Source organism: Salmo trutta, chromosome 11, assembly GCF_901001165.1.
Source record: "Salmo trutta chromosome 11, fSalTru1.1, whole genome shotgun sequence".
NCBI classification, from domain to species: Eukaryota; Metazoa; Chordata; class Actinopteri; order Salmoniformes; family Salmonidae; genus Salmo; species Salmo trutta.
In genome coordinates, this window is record NC_042967.1 from 7,335,124 (window position 1) to 7,352,219 (window position 17,096).

The window sequence follows — 17,096 nt, forward strand, 5'->3', positions numbered from 1 at the left end:
GCAACGCGGTTAGCCCTTGTGGCTGGGACCGCGGATAGTCCTGAGCTTGTGGCTGTTTAAATCCCTGCTGTTTGTTGCTGTTCCCATCGGCCCTGCGAGCTGTGCTGGCTGAAATTGTGTGGAGTACCAGCGTTAGCCTACGTTGCTACTATCATGCCGCCCAAAGTCAAAGAAGGTTGGAGAGGACAGTGTAAATCAACAAAAATGTCTACAAGCAATTGTTACAGCAACAGAAAAATGGCTTCAAGAGCTTTGTCCAAATACTGGTGGACTCGACTAACAAAATAATGAACGATCTGACCAGGGAGAGGTGAATGTCATGGAAGAGACTTGCAGCAAGATGACAACAAACTAAGTCCACATGAGATGACATCAGCGAATCATTATTACAGATGACTGGGAAAACAGACTTATCTAGGGACAATCCAGGAGGAATAACATTGTTGTGGATGGCATACCAGAGTCTACACATGAGACCTGGATGGAGTTTGAGGAGAAAGTGAGAAAACGATCACTCAAAAGCTGCAGATGGATCAAAAGAAAATTGAGGTGGAGCCACGCCCACAGGTCTGGAAAACATGTCACCAGCCCAGGTGACAGACCCAGGCTGATAGTGGTCAAGTTCCTAAGGTTCAAGGACAAGATGGCTGTTCTGGAGAGACCCAAGAACTTGAGAGGAACCAACATCTTCCTCAACGAGGACTTCTCTGAAGTTGTGCGCCAGAGGCAGAAAGAACTGATCCCAGCCATATGAAAGCTGCCAGATAGCGTGGGGGCATTGCTTACATCTGCTACGACAAGCTCATTGTCCACCCTCCGTCACAAAAGCCCGGGAGGAGTGAGAGAGCCAAGCTTCCGGGTCAGTAGCTTCAGCCCAACATCACATACACACACCAACTGTCACTCACAGGTGCCTGATTGACTGACTCTTAGCGAAATAATAATTATTTCTCCCTCCATATTATGTCCATCTCAGGTAAGCTACCCAGGAAAGGGCTAAGATTGGCCCATATTAATTACAGTGCCTTCGGAAAGTATTAATACCTATTGACCCATTCCACATTGTTGTTATAGCCTGAACTCAAAATGGATTGAATGTATTTTTTTCTCACTCATGTACACACAATATCCCATAATGACAAAGAGAGAACATATTTTTCAGACATTTTTTGCTCATTTATTTTAGATGAAATACGGAAATAACTCATTTCCATAGCTATTCAAACCCCTGAGTCGAAACTTTGTAGAAGCACCTTTGGCTGAGATTATAGCTGTATTAAAGAGTATTTCTTTAGTACCTTGTTTCAAACAGGATGCATGTTTTGGAATATTTTTATTCTGTACAGGCCTCCTTTTCACTCTGTCAATTAGGTTAGTATTGTGGAGTAACTATGTTGTTGATCCATCCTCAGTTTTATCCTATCAGAGCCATTAAACTCTGTAACTGTTTTAAAGTCACCATTAGCCTAGGAAGGACCCCTGTATCTTTGTAGTAACTGGGTATATTGATTCACCATCCAAAGTGTAACTAATAACTTCACCATGCTCAAAGACATAGTCAATGTCTGTTTTTTATTTTTTATTTCTACCCATCTACCAATAGGTGCTCTTCTTTGCGAGGCATTGGAAAAACCTCCCTGGTCTTTGTGGTTGAATTTGTGTTTGAGATTCACTTGCTCGACTGAGGGACCTTACAATTATCTGTATGTGTAGGGTACAGAGATGTAGTCATTCAAAAAGCATGTTAAACACTTATTGCACACAGAGTGTCTTGTATAAGCAGGTCCAGTAATATCTACTCAGCTTTCATGGCAGCCCCCTTTCAAGCAGCCCTCATTCAGCTGCTTCAGTCCGTCTGCTCTTCATGCGTGTCTATAACTCTGTCAGTTTTTTTAATATATATATTATATATATAAGCAATGTTGATACATTGTATAATTTCCTCGCCTTTTATAACCAAGAGCACAGACCAGTGTGAGTAGACTTTGCACTTCACTGTCACGCAGCCTCTGAGTGTCTGGGAGGGAAAATCGAGCAGCGCTTCGCGACACGCATGCGTACAGCTTTACAGCAAAGAAAACGGCTCATCTCTAGCCTAAACGGTTACAAAAAAATATTACCGGGGATGCCTTTTTTTTCTATCGGGATTCGCACACATTTGACAAATTCACAAATCATGTCGCGGGCCATTTTTAAACGAAACCCTGGTCGCTAATTTTTGCTTTGATAAGTAACAGCGTTGTTCGGTCATGTTACCTACTGTGGCTAGCTAACAACCTGACAGTACGTTTAGGCAAATTTGATTGGCACAGGAAGAAAGGAAAGGGTCTGCTACCCATGAGATGTGCTTCAAAAGGTAGGATTCATATAGCCTAATGTAACCCTAAACTATATCAAAAAATCTATTTCTTTCTGGTGCTCCTTTAATTCAGTTTGGTGCCTAACTTGTAAAAGTTGGGAGCAGTGTGTGTTTGTGGGGGAGAGAGAGGTGTGTGTGGTTTTGATAGTGAGGGCGACAGTGTCTGTGTGCCTGTTAACTAAAGAGTAAAGGTTTCATGCAGTGTTTTTTCCCCCATACTGACACAATGACATGCAGATTATTATGGATGTACAGTATATTCCTTCCTCCCATTCCTCCAGCTAAATCACAGCTAGGCCTTTGCAAATATGAGCAAATCAGCCGTTCAATCATGCCGTATTCTATTATACACTGTGAAGTTAAATTATGTGTTGTATTGAGTCGAAGTCTGAGTTTCAGTGACAGATATTTGGAGACATTTTTGAAAACGTGAACAAGCGTCCGATGAACGGGGCGCACAGGATGCTAAAACACAGATCAAAATACTTTGGAGTACCTTAAGTTACATCATGGGCAGAAATCCTAATTCTTCTCCATCGTTCATTTTGATGGGTCATTTATAACAAAACCTTTTGATATTGCCAATCATTTCAATGACTAATCAGGGCATAACTGTATAACTGATATCTGTCTCCTTAATTAGCCTAGTGCACATGTCGTTAGCCCGAGCTCGTTTTCCCTGGCTAAACCGTTCTTATTATACCTCAGTGGGCTAAACTAGCTGGCTTGCTGAACTATGCCAAACTTCATAAATACTGCACCCTCAACTTCAAAACTCCTTTGCTCGTTATACAATCATGTCATGTAACTAAGAAATTAGCTGGGTGAAAAACTGAAATGATGTATTGTTTTGTTGAACAGTCATATCTGGTTTGAGATGTCTGTCATAAGACGACGGTGGTGAAGGATATCCTTGCTACTTAAGGTGGATTCAAGTTCAGTTGGAAGTTTCTGACTGGTCTGGGAACTGTGACAACGGGCAGCCTCTCCCCGCTCAGCTCAATGGGATATGTAGTGATTTTACCAACACAGCCAGATATTTACAGTCTTGTACCCTTAACCATTTTTTTTAACTGACTATTGAATTACTTGATTATATCTGACTTTATCAGTATAATGAGTAATCCAGGAATGTCACGTGTCAATTAACTTGAGAAAACTCGCATAAATAGCAAATCTACAGATCGCTATGACTACACTGAATGGCTAAATTACTTCCGGACTCTCAGGTTCCGCGGAGCTCCTCTTCACCACTCTGATCGTGGTCAAGTCATAATGACAGAGTTGTTGTGAAGATGAGGAGGGGCATGTCTGTTGTTCTGCGTTACAGTACAAATCAACTGTACTGTAAAATCAACTGTTATGGGTCTGGTCTTGGCCCATCTTGATTACTGTAAGGTAATATGGTCAAGTGCAGCAAAGAAAGACCTAGCAAAGCTGCATCTGGCTCAAAGCACTGAGATGCAGTGCCTCAGACCGCTGCGCCACTCAGGAGCACTAAAGGGTTGACGAGAGAGGAACTGCTTCTATTCTAGTTTTCATCCGAAAATATTACTGTGATGAAAATTCCCGATTGTCTGCATAATCAAATAACATTCAGCTCAGACACCCGTACATACCCCCCACAAGACATGCCACCACGGGTCTCTTCACACTCCCCAAGTCCAAAACAAATTCACGGCAACGCACAGTATTATACTGAGCCGTGATCGCATGGAACTCCCATCTCCTATTACTCAAGCATCTCATTGACCGGCGGGGTCTGTGAGGCGACACACTAACACGCCCATTTTTTTGTTTTTGTATCGTTTGTATATCGTATTTTAAATTTGTGTGACTGTCCTTGTCTATCACTAAGTGTTTTGTTACTTGTCGTCCTTTGTGTTTTTTTGTGGACCCCAGGAAGAGTTTTGCTGCTGCTTTGGCAAAAGCTGATGGGGATCCAAATAGTGTTGTCTGCGTAAATGCCTTTCAATGATACAAGTCCAACCCAAATAGTGCCAACTAAACCCAACCTTTACTATTGCAGTCAATAGACATGGAGGATGGGAAGCCTGATCTGCTGCTGGTCAAAGAGGAGACAATAGAAGACGAACCAGAGAGCATTGATCTGCTGAGTGGACTAAAGATGGGGGAGCAAGGTATGGGAGAAATACATATAACCTACATACAGTAATAGATCTTCAATGGGAATAGTGATGCACCTGGCTATTATTTTGTCCATACAACTCCATATGTAGAGTTTTCTTTGCCATATTTTTTAAGTCTATTTTGTAACCTATTCCTGCAGATAGTTGGCTGGAGGCTAACAAAGGAGACTGGGTGGCCATCTTGGATTCGCAGGCCAGGACCAGAGGTGACATAGTGGATGTCAGTGGATGGGACAGTGTCCTCAACTCTGGGCTGGGGAACAACACTGTTAACCACAACCAGAAACAGACAGTCGAACACAAAACAACATCCAATCTTAGGCTCCATGACAACAGACTGGATGAGAGCAGGGCAAGGCGTAGATTTGGTCTGCAGGGACGGGGAGGTGTCTGTATGCGGCAGGAGAGAACAGATACAGCCTCTGCTAGCGATGCTCCGTCCTGCTCCTATAGTCGTGATTCAGAGAGACTGATGGCGTCTCAGGTTAACCCCGTAACAGATGCTGCCTTCAGCCTGCCTTCTATAGGATCTATCAACTGGAACATGGACCCTGCGACTTCACAGACACTCCCTGGCCTTCATCCTCCTCACACTCTCCTAATGTTAAACCAGACCTCAGACAATGCCAGTGCCTCAACACTAAATGGCTACACAAGCCCATTGACAAATGACAGTAGTGGAAACAGCATTAGTAAAGGTGGCGGCACCAAAGAGAAGCGTTTCCCGTGTTCGTTCTGTGGGAAAGCTTTCCGTTTCCCCCAACAGGTGGCAGTCCACCAGAGGTTGCACATGGGGGAGAAACCGTTCGGCTGCCACCTGTGCCGGGCTAGTTTCTCCCACTCTTCCAACCTGAAGAGGCACCAGAGGGTCCACACAGGGGAGAAACCATTCGGCTGCCACCTGTGCCGGGCTAGTTTCTCCCACTCTTCCAACCTGAAGAGGCACCAGAGGGTCCACACAGGGGAGAAACCCTACAGCTGCCCCAGTGTGAGAATAAGTTCTCCCACCAGCTGAAGATGCAGTTGAAGGTCCACAAGGGAGAGAGGCCGTTTGCCTGTACGCACTGCAGGAAAAGGTTCTCAGAGAGGAGCTACCTCAGGATATACCAGCAGAAAATGCACATGAATAGTGGTAACGTAGTACTAGTTAGTTAGTTTGTAGTTCATTCTGTTGGTTTTGGATGTAGTAGGGAACTGAATGAGGAGAACTTAGGAAAGAAAAAGTATGATGAGGCAGAGTAGATAATATGGTGATGGCTGGTGTGATGGTGTCTGTAAAAATGCTTCACTGATGAAGAGTGACAAACTTTGTGTCTTTAGGTGTTTTATAGTGAGATAATGATAGTGCCTTAATTCATGTTTACTTGACGAAGTAGTGAAGATGTATGTAGTGTGCAATTCCACGGTAACAGTGACACTGATGCTCACCTTTTCACTTTAAAATAGATGCTAAGCAAAACCCATTGATTGCAAAGTTTAACAAACCATACATACACCTACAGTTGAGGTTGAAAGTTTACATACACCTTAGCCAAATACATTTAAACTCAGTTTTTCACAATTCCTGACATTTAATCCTAGTAAAAATTCCCTGTCTTAGGTCAGTTAGGATCACAACTATATTTTAAGAATGTGAAATGTCTGAATAACAGTAGCGAGAATTATTTATTTCAGCTTTTATTTCATTCATCACATTCCCAGTGGGCCAGAAGTTTACATACACTCAATTAGTATTTGGCAGCATTTGGCACACGCTTTTTCAGTTCTGCCCACAGATTTTCTATAGGATTGAGGTCAGGGCTTTGTGATGGCCACTCCAGTACCTTGACTTTGTTGTCCTTAAGCCATTTTGCCACAACTTTGGAATAATGTTTGGGGTCATTGTCCATTTGGAGGACTCATTTGCGACCAAGCTTTAACTTCCTGATTGATATCTTGAGATGTTGCTTCAATATATCCACATAATTTTCCTTCCTCATGACGCCATCTATTTTGTGAAGTGCACCAGTCCCTCCTGCAGCAAAGCACCCCCACAACATGATGCTGCCATCCCCGTGCTTCACAGTTGGGATGGTGTTCTTCGGCTTGCAAGCATCCCCCCTTTTTCCTCCAAACATAACAATGGTCATTATGGCCAACAGTTCTATTTTTGTTTCATCAGACCAGAGGACATTTCTCCAAAAAGTACAATCTTTGTCCCCATGTGCAGTTGCAAACCGTAGTCGGGCTTTTTTATGGCGGTTTTGGAGCAGTGGCTTCTTCCTTGCTGAGCGGCCTTTTAGGTTATGTTGATATAGGACTTGTTTTACTGTGGATATAGATACTTTTGTACCTGTTTCCTCCAGCATCTTCAAGGTCCTTTGCTATTGTTCTGGGATTGATTTGCACTTTTCACCCAAAGTATGTTCATCTCTAGGAGACAGAACGCGTCTCATTCCTGAGCGGTATGACGGCTGCGTGGTCCCATGGTGTTTCTACTTGCGTACTATTGTTTGTACAGATGAACGTGGTACCTTCAGGCATTTGGAAATTGCTCCCAAGGATGAACCAGACTTGTGGAGGTCCACCATTTTTTTTTTCTGAGGTCTTGGCTGATTTCTTTTGATTTTCCAAAGAGACACTGAGTTTGAAGGTAGGCCTTGAAATACATCCACAGGTACATCTCCAATTGACTCAAATGATGTCAATTAGCCTATCAGAAGCTTCTAAAGCCATTACATCATTTTCTGGAATTTTCCAAGCTGTTTAAAGGCACAGTCATCTTAGTGTATGTAAACTTCTGACCCACTGGAATTGTGATACAGTGAATTATAAGTGAAATAATCTGTAAACAATTGTTGGAAAAATTACTTGTGCCATGCACACAGTAGATGTTCTAGCCGACTTGCCAAAACTATAGTTTGTTAACAAGAAATTTGTGGAGTGGTGGAAAAATGAGTTTTAATGACTCCAACCTAAGTGTATGTAAACTTCCGACTTCAACTGTATATGCAGAAGTCTACTTTTAACAATTGCCACTGACAATTTTACTAAAACACATTTATTTGAGGAGCAGTGCAGATGCAAATTTTGATAAAAGAATGGCAGTTTGTGACCACTTTTTTCCAAAAACTCTTAAATGTCTATTCCGAATTAAGATTCAAATATGTCTGCAGAAAGAATGTGTCAGCTATGATATGACACCTTGAGTTTGAAAAAAAAACAATGTAGGTGATTGAACTACAGTCAGTGAAGTGGAACAACACCCAGAAACAGAATGACATCATGGGTCCTTGATCTGTACTATATAGAAATGCATAATTATGAGTGTAATTCTCTTCATGGTGATGTTTCCTGAATAGGTACCAAGGTAGAAAAATGTAATCCTCCTTTGCATGTTTGAGTATTATACTACACACTGGCTATTATTCTAATGAGCTCCGCACCCAAACAAGACCAAATTTGGTTGGTCAAGACCGGACCAAATCTGTCCCAATCATAGACTTCTATGTTTAACAAGTTTGGACATTACAGTATAGTTCAGTAGAGTACAGTAAAGAAAAGTATAGTACAGTAAAGTCCAGTACATTATACTGTACTGAACTATCATTTTCTTTGCTGTGGTCTACAGTGCTTTACTGTAACTGTTTTGAGACTACTATGATTTCCTATTGGGCCAATTCAATTGCAGTCATTCTGTTACTGATAGCGATTTGGTTAGAGAGGGTAGCGTCTCTGGCAACCTAACCGATAGAATGAACAACCAGCCCAATTGGGTAGCAACACTAGATTTGTGTCAGGACTATAGCCCGTGGAAGGGTGAATAATTCAAGTTTTTTGAAAATATGTCAATCATTATTTGTATATGTTGGTAACCCGTTGTTTAAAAGTGGTAATGACCTCAAACCCAGTGTTTGGAGGAATGTTGGGAGGGTGTTATAAACTCAGCAAAAAAAAAAGGAAATGTCCTCTCACTGTCAACTGCGTTTTATTTAGAGCAAACTTAACATGTGCAAATATTTGTATGAACATAAGATTCAACAACTGAGACACAAACTGAACAAGTTCCACAGACATGTGACTAACATAAATGGAATAATGTGTCCCTGAACAAAGGGTCAAAATCAAAAGTAACAGTCAGTATCTGGTGTGCCCACCAGTTGCATTAAGTACTGCAGTGCATCTCCTCCCCATGGACTGCACCAGATTTGCCAGTTCTTGCTGTGAGTTGTTACCCCACTCTTCCACCAAGGCACCTGCAAGTTCCCGGACATTTCTGGGGGGAATGGCCCTAGCCCTCCCCCTCCGATCCAACAGGTCCCAGACATGCTCAATGGGATTGAGATCCGGGCTCTTCGCTGGCCATAGCAGAACACTGACATTCCTGTCTTGCATGAACTCACACACAGAACGAGCAGTATGGCTGGTGGCATTGTCATGCTGGAGGGTCATGTCAGGATGAGCCTGCAGGAAGGGTACCACATGAGGGAGGAGGATGTCGTCCCTGTAACGCACAGCGTTGAGATTGCCTGCAATGACAACAAGCTTAGTCCGATGATGCTGTGACACACCGCCACAGACCACCTCCAAATCGATCCCGTTGCAGAGTACATGCCTCGGTGTAACGCTCATTCCTTCGACGATAAACGCGAATCTGACCATCACCCCTGGTGAGACAAAACCACGACTCTTCAGTGAAGAGCACTTTTTGCCAATCCTGTCTGGTCCAGCGACGGTGGGTTTATGCCCATAGGTGACGTTGTTGCCGGTGATGTCTGGTGAGGACCTGCCTTACAACAGGCCTACAAGCCCTCAGTCCAGCCTCTCTCAGCCTATTGCGGACAGTCTGAGAACCGATGGAGGGATTGTGTGTTTCTGGTGTAACTCGGGCAGTTGTTGCCATCCAGTGCCTGTCCCGCAGGTGTGATGTTCGGATGTACCGATCCTGTGCAGATGTTGTTACACGTGGTCTGCCACTGCGAGGATGATCAGCTGTCTCCCTGTAGCACTGTGTTAGGCGTCTCACAGTACAGACATTGCAATTTATTGCCCTGGCCACATCTGCAGTATTCATTCCTTCTTGCAGCATGCCTAAGGCACGTTCATGCAGATGAGCAGGGACCCTGGGCATCTTTCTTTTGGTGTTTTTCAGAGTCAGTAGAAAGGCCTCTTTAGTGTCCTAAGTTTTCAGAACTGTGACCTTAATTGCCTACCGTCTGTAAGCTGTTAGTGTCTTAACGTCCATTCCACTGGTGCATGTTCATTAATTGTTTATGGTTCATTGAACAAGCATGGGAAACAGTGTTTAAACCCTTTACAATGAAGATCTGTGAAGTTATTTGGATTTTTACGAATTATCTTTGAAAGACAGGGTCCTGAAAAAGGGATGTTTCTTTTTTTGCTGAGTTTACATAGGCATTTCATCATTAAGACCAAGGAAATCATGTCTGGAGGGTGAAAATCCCCAGTATTATTTATATCACCTCCCCTGTCTGATATCTTAACTGTCTCTATGCCACACAATCTAAAAAGGTAGAAATGTCATGTTTCAGGTTATTAAAATGTACTGCGACTGGATAATCCCTGTTGTTTCTCCTGATTGAACTTTTATGTTCACAAATGATCTGTTTGAGAGAATGAGAGGTTTTACCTACTTAGTCCACATGGACATTTTAATAATGTGGATAACATGGGTGGTGGAGCACATAATTTATTCAATTGTTACCATGCACCTGCAAAAAAGATAGCTCAGATGTGCGAGTGCCTTTTGAATTTTGAAGCATACCAAACATAACAAATCATACTAATTTGAGTCTCCCGGATTTACATTTACTATCTTACTTCTAGTCTATGAGACCAGGCTGTTCAAATAGATACTCTTGCAGAGTTTCTCATGACTCTCCGTCATTTGCTTGGAGCAGATGTGCTCGTGCCCACACCCCTGGAATGCCTCCCAAAGCTTTCAGAATTCAGCATCACATAGCAGTTTTTCACCCATACGTACTGCGGTCAAGTTTGAGACCGGTCTGCAAGTCAGTAGTTTCAGACTGTAGTAACTTGTTAAGAGGTTCAAGGAGCCCCAGAATTTTGTGAGTCGTGTTAGCAATAAACTTAAAGCTCGGCTTTGTCACTGCTTTCAGTATGTCTGTGACCTCAAGTCTCACATATTAGCACCATATGCGCGAGTAGATTCTATTTCACCGAGCATCTCTGTGATGTCACTTGATTTAAAAATGACTGATACCATGGCAAGGTGGCCATTCCGTCTCTGATCAAGCAGTCTTTTCAGTTTTTCCCCACTGTAGTGTGCAGCCACCGTTTGTTTCCTAAAGAAATTGTACATGGAGCTACATACATAGATTACTTTTTCAATCGCCTCCTCAGGCGACATAGCGTACACCACAACCAACTGCAGACCTTGAACCAGGCGCTACAAAAAGCCTGTTTTCTCACACTGAAAATGCGGCTTGGGTAAGTGTCAAGACAAACCTGCGCTGCCTCGTCACTGGGGTCGTCGATAGCAGTGGTGTATATTCATGGATGCAATATATGAACCAAGAAAAAAATAAAAATAATTATCAGGTAGCCAAGGACAACACAAACTTAAAGGATGTACTGTATGACAGAGTCATAGACCGTTTCGGCCACATGAGAGAGGAGGATGGCATTGGCGTTTCTCTACGAGTAGGGTGAGTCAACATGTTTGGGGCGGCAGCGTAGCCTAGTGGTTAGAGCGTTGGACTAGTAACCGAAAGGTTGCAAGATCGAATCCCTGAGCTGACAAGGTACAAATCTGTCGTTCTGCCACTGAACAAGGCAGTTAACCCACTGTTCCTAGGCCCTCATTGAAAATAAGAATTTGTTCTTAACTGACTTGCCCAGTTAAAGGTTAAATAAAAAATGTTATTCTACTTGCAAGCACGCACGAACACACATGAAATCAGTACCATGGATAGCCAAATCATACTGTATTTAGCTTACGTTGGACTGAATTGTTTTTGGTATCTGTATTAGGTGATTTGATGTTGAAATGTTAACGTTCAAATGGTGTTGGAACAGTGTTTTTTATTTGTGACTTGCGGTAGCAACGGTTCTAAATCAATAGTTGTTAGTAGTCCAAAAATGTGGAAAACATTGACTATGGTCCCAGCTGCCTTGAGATCATTGACAAGATCCTCCCGTGTAGTTCTGGGCTGATTCCTCACCGTTCTCATGATCATTGCAACTCCACGAGGTGAGATCTTGCATGGAGCCCCAGGCCGAGGGAGATTGACGGTTCTTTTGTGTTTCTTCCATTTGCGAATAATCGCACCAAATGTTGTCACCTTCTCACCCAGCTGCTTGGCGATGGTCTTGTAGCCCATTCCAGCCTTGTGTAGGTCTAAAATCTTGTCCCTGACATCCTTGGAGAGCTCTTTGGTCTTGGCCATGGTGGAGAGTTTGGAATCTGATTGATTGCTTCTGTGGACAGGTGTCTTTTTTACAGGTAACAAGCTGCGGTTAGGAGCACTCCCTTTAAGAGTGTGCTCCTAATCTCAGCTCGTTACCTGTATAAAAGACACCTGGGAGCCAGAAATCTGATTGAGAGGGGGTCAAATACTTATTTCCCTCATTAAAATGCAAATCCATTTATAACATTTCTGACATGCGTTTTTCTGGATATTTTTGTTGTTATTCTGTCTCTCACTGTTCAAATAAACCTACCATTAAAATTATAGACTGATCCTTTCTTTGTCAGTGGGCAAATGTACAAAATCAGCAGGGGATCAAATACTTTTTTCCCCCACTGTATCACGTTGTCAAGGCATATGAAGTAACAGGTTATAGAGCAAACAATGCTATTATCACAACACAGTTTGTAATATGGTATTTTTTTTCCTGGCTTGGCTTCCCCAAGGATTTTACCCACGCACCACTAAGTTCAGGTGCTAGTGGCTGGAGTAACAGAGGTGCAGATGCGTTTGGTGATGATGTTACCCTCGTGCTGTCGGTGCTAGGCCATGGCTATTTTCAATATTGTTGGGTCAGCAGGCAACGTGGCGGATGGGCAGGTTTTGCATTTGCTGCTAGGCTCCTCAACCTCGGTGGTCGGGCTAGCAGGCTGCTCAGTGAGCTCTACATCAGTTGCGACATGGTTGTCTGCGGAGGGCCCTAAAAATTCCACCCAAGTCGTATTGTAATCTCCAGTACCGCACGGAAAGCGGTACCAATGCACGAAGTCTGGAACCAACAGGACCATGAACAGCTTTTACACCCAAGCCATAAAACTGCTAAGTAGTTAGTTAAATAGTTAGCCAAATAGCTACCTGTACTTTGTGCATTGACCCTTTTTGCACTAGCTTTTTATACTCATCACACAAGCTGCTGCTATGTCACTTTATTTGTAATTATATGTACATATTTTTTATTTATTTTATTTCACCTTTATTTAACCAGGTAGGCTAGTTGAGAACAAGTTCTCATTTACAACTACGACCTGGCCAAGATAAAGCATAGCAGTTCGACACATACAACAGAGTTACACATGGAGTAAACGAACATACAGTCAATAATACAGTAGAAAAAGTCTATATATAGTGTGTGCAAATGGGGTAAGATAAGGGAGGTAAGGCAATAAATAGACCATGGTGGCGAAGTAATTACAATATAGCAATTAAACACTGGAGTGATAGATGTGCAGAAAATGAATGTGCAAGTAGAGATACTGGGGTGCAAAGGAGCAAGATAAATAAATAAAATATGGGGATTAGGTATTTGGATGGGCTATTTACAGATGGGCTATGCACAGGTGCAGTGATCTGTGAGCTGCTCTGACAGCTGGTGCTTAAAGTTAGTGAGGGAGATATGGGTCTCCAGCTTCAGTGATTTTTGCAGTTCGTTCCAGTCATTGGCAGCAGAGAACTGGAAGGAAAGGCAGCCAAAGGAGAAATTGGCTTTGGGGGTGACCAGTGCTGCTGGAGCGGGTGCTACGGGTTGGTGCTGCTATGGTGACCAGTGAGCTGAGATAAGGTGGGGCTTTACCTAGCAAAGACTTGTAGATGACCTGGAGCCAGTGGGTTTGGCGACGAGTATGACACGAGGGCCAGCCAACGAGAGCATACAGGTCGCAGTGAAATCGGAGTAGATAGCCAGAGTGAATTTACGAACGCACCCTTTGGCTCTATTTTCTTTCTCTCTACATTGTTGGGAAGGGCCCATAAGTGAGCATTTCACTGTTAGCCCACACCTGTTGTTTACGAAGCATGTGACTAATACAATTCGATTTAGATGGTATAAAGTTGTTCTATTCTTACTAACACATGTATTTCTAAACAAGTATGTTCTGCGAAAAAATAATATGAAATTTCGAATGCACCATTTCGTTGACCGCTACCATTAGTTCACGCGTCAAACATGTGAGTCGAAAAAGACGAGTGAATTCTACTAAATCAAACGAATAATTCAGTATGCAGTTCAATTATTAAACATATAGTACGCTAGTATTGGTATTCAGACTAAATCAGTGATCATAGGAGATTTGATGTGTAATGTAGTAAGTAATACCGTGTTTCAAAGAACAGTGCGCATGACTTTTTAATTTATCTACGCCCTTTGAGCAATGACGCCAGCCAATAAGATAACTTCCTTCTACACAGAAGATAAATCAACGGTGACCAAATACAATTTCACGTTAGCGTTTGTTGTTGAGACGTTTATTAACACCCTGGAACTCAAACTCATTTAACTGCACAGCATCACATACTTAACTCAGGTAGTCTTTAATTCACGTTGGAGACAGGACTTGGTCGATATGTTATGTAGGTAACGCTAGCTAGCTGCTAACGTTAGCTAACAATGGCTAACTGTATGGTTTTTAACACTCAAATAGCATCCATCATGGAGGTGCTAGCTAACGCAGCCGTGGTAGAGATCTGTAAACTCGTAGACGACGACTATGCAGTGTTTCGTTTGGAAATTTCTCAAAGCCAGAAAGAAAACCAGGGATTGCGGAGGAAACTACAGCTACTGGAACTGAAGGTGGCACGGGAGCGTCGTCCCAGTAGTGTCAAGATCCTCGACCGATACAGAGGAATGACAAGAGGTACATTTTGCAGAAGGCCGAGGCTGCGGGCCCCCACTGGGCATGTGTTCAGATGTGTTACCCAAAATGGTGTCTTGGTCCTAGAGAATGATATTGGACTCAAGCTTGTTAGCATGGGCAGCGCCATTGAGTACTTTCACCGTTTTGAAGCAGTCAACTGGGTGGGACTTCCTATGGGTTAAGGAAGGATCACATTATGCCATTCAGGGATCTTTGATCAGCCAACGAATTATACTCGTGAGTAAAAATTCCATAACTGCAGGTGGCAGTAAATCGCCAACTTTGGCTTTATACATGTTCAAACAACACAGTACAGGTGGCAGTATGCACGCTTTCAGTGTGTTTGCCAACTCATAGAAGTAGTAGAAAAATGGAATACTTCAAAATGGAGATGCCTCAAATCAAATTGTATTTGTCACATGCGCCGAATACAACAGGTGTAGACTTCACTTTGAAATGCATGCTTGCAAGCACTTCCCAATGATGCAGAGTAAAAAATAAGCAAAATACAAATTGTAACATGAGGTATAAAACACACAAGATTGAAGCTATATATATGGAGTATCAGTACCATATCACCAAAGATATATATATATATATATATATAACCCAAGAGTTCATCTGTGTCATTTAGTGGGAGCAAATGAAGCATACTGATCAGAACAAGCAAGGAGGTGGGCAAAGCCAAGCACGAGAAAGCGAAGTGTTGTAGTATGTATTTGCATATTTCCATTAGGGAACGCCGCCTCTGAAGTGCGCATGTGCACAAACTCAATTTGACATTGCACTCCTTATACACAATGCAATTTAATTTTTTTGGCAAAGGGTCAAGTCTATAAAACTTAGTGCACTGTGTTCATAACAGATTGTAGTTCTGGGATCAGACGTTTCATAGCTGAGAATTTGCAGAATGTCGGCCCAGTTTCACCATACTCTCCCACTACCAAATCAAATTTCATTTGTCACGTGCCGAATACAACAGGTGTAGATCTTACAGTGAAATGCTTACTTACAAGCCCTTAACCAACAATGCAGTCTTAAATCTTACTTTTTTTTGTAGGTATTTTCTTAAGAATAACAAATAATTAAAGAGCAGCAGTAAATAACAATAGCGGGGCTATATACAGGGGGTACCGGTACAGAGTCAATCAAATCAAATTTATTTATATAGCCCTTCTTACATCAGCTGATATCTCAAAGTGCTGCACAGAAACCCAGCCTAAAACCCCAAACAGCAAGCAATGCAGGTGTAGAAGCACGGTGGCTAGCAAAAACTCCCTAGAAAGGCCAAAACCTAGGAAGAAACCTAGAGAGGAACCAGGCTATGAGGGGTGGCCAGTCCTCTTCTGGCTGTGCCGGGTGGAGATTATAACAGCACATGGCCAAGATGTTCATAAATGACCACCAGCATGGTCAAATAATAATAATCATAGTAGTTGTCGAGGGTGCAACAAGTCAGTAACACAAGAGTAAGTGTCAGTTGGCTTTTTCATAGCCGATCTTTGAGAGTATCTCTACCGCTCCTGCTGTCTCTAGAGAGTTGAAACCAGCAGGTCTGGGACAGGTAGCACGTCCGGTGAACAGGTCAGGGTTCCATAGCTGCAGGCAGAACAGTTGGAACTGGAGCAGCAGCACGGCCAGGTGAACTGGGGACAGCAAGGAGTCATCAAGCCATGTAGTCCTGAGGCATGGTCCTAGGGCTCAGGTCCTCCGAGAGAGAGAGAATTAGAGAGAGCATATTTAAATTCACACAGGACACCGGAAAAGAAAAGAGAAATACTCCAGATGTGACAGACTGACCCTAGCCCCCCGACACAAACTACTGCAGCATAAATACTGGAGGCTGAGACAGGAGGGGTCAGGAGACACTGTGGCCCCATCCGATGAAACCCCCGGACAGGGCCAAACAGGTAGGATATAACCCCACCCACTTTGCCAAAGCACAGCCCCCACACCACTGGCGGGATATCTCCAACCACCAACATACCATCCCGGGACAAGGCCGAGTATAGCCCACAAAGATCTCCGCCACGGCACAACCCAGGGGGGGCGCCAACCCAGACAGGAAGACCACGTCAGTGACTCAACCCACTCAAGTGACGCACCCTTCCCAGGGACGGCATGGAATGTGTGGGGGCACCGGTGTCGAGGTAATATATACATGTAGGTAGAGTTATTAAAAAGTGACTGCATAGATAATAAAGAGTAGCAGCAGCGTAGAAGAGGGGGGTGTAATGCAAATAGTCTGGGTAGCTATTTGATTAGCTTGTTCAGTAGTCTTATGGCTTGGGGGTTGAAGCTGTTTAGAAGCCTCTTGGACCTAGACTTGGCGCTCCAGTACCGCTTGCTGTGCGGTAGCAGAGAGAACAGTCTATGACTAGGGTGGCTGGAGCCTTTCACAATTTTTAGGGCCTTCCTCTGACACCGCCTGGTATAGAGGTCCTGGATGGCAGGAAGCTTGGCCCCGGTGATGTACTGGGCCATACGCACTACCCTCTGTAGTGCCTTGCGGTCGGAGGCCGAGCAG

The 17,096-nt window shown here is 43.3% G+C and overlaps 1 pseudogene; it reads left to right on the plus strand.

The window, feature by feature from the left end:
- Positions 1–4,472: 4,472 nt before the first annotated feature.
- On the plus strand, positions 4,473–5,819 carry LOC115201921 (zinc finger protein 90-like; annotated as a pseudogene).
- The last annotated feature ends 11,277 nt before the right edge of the window (positions 5,820–17,096 follow it).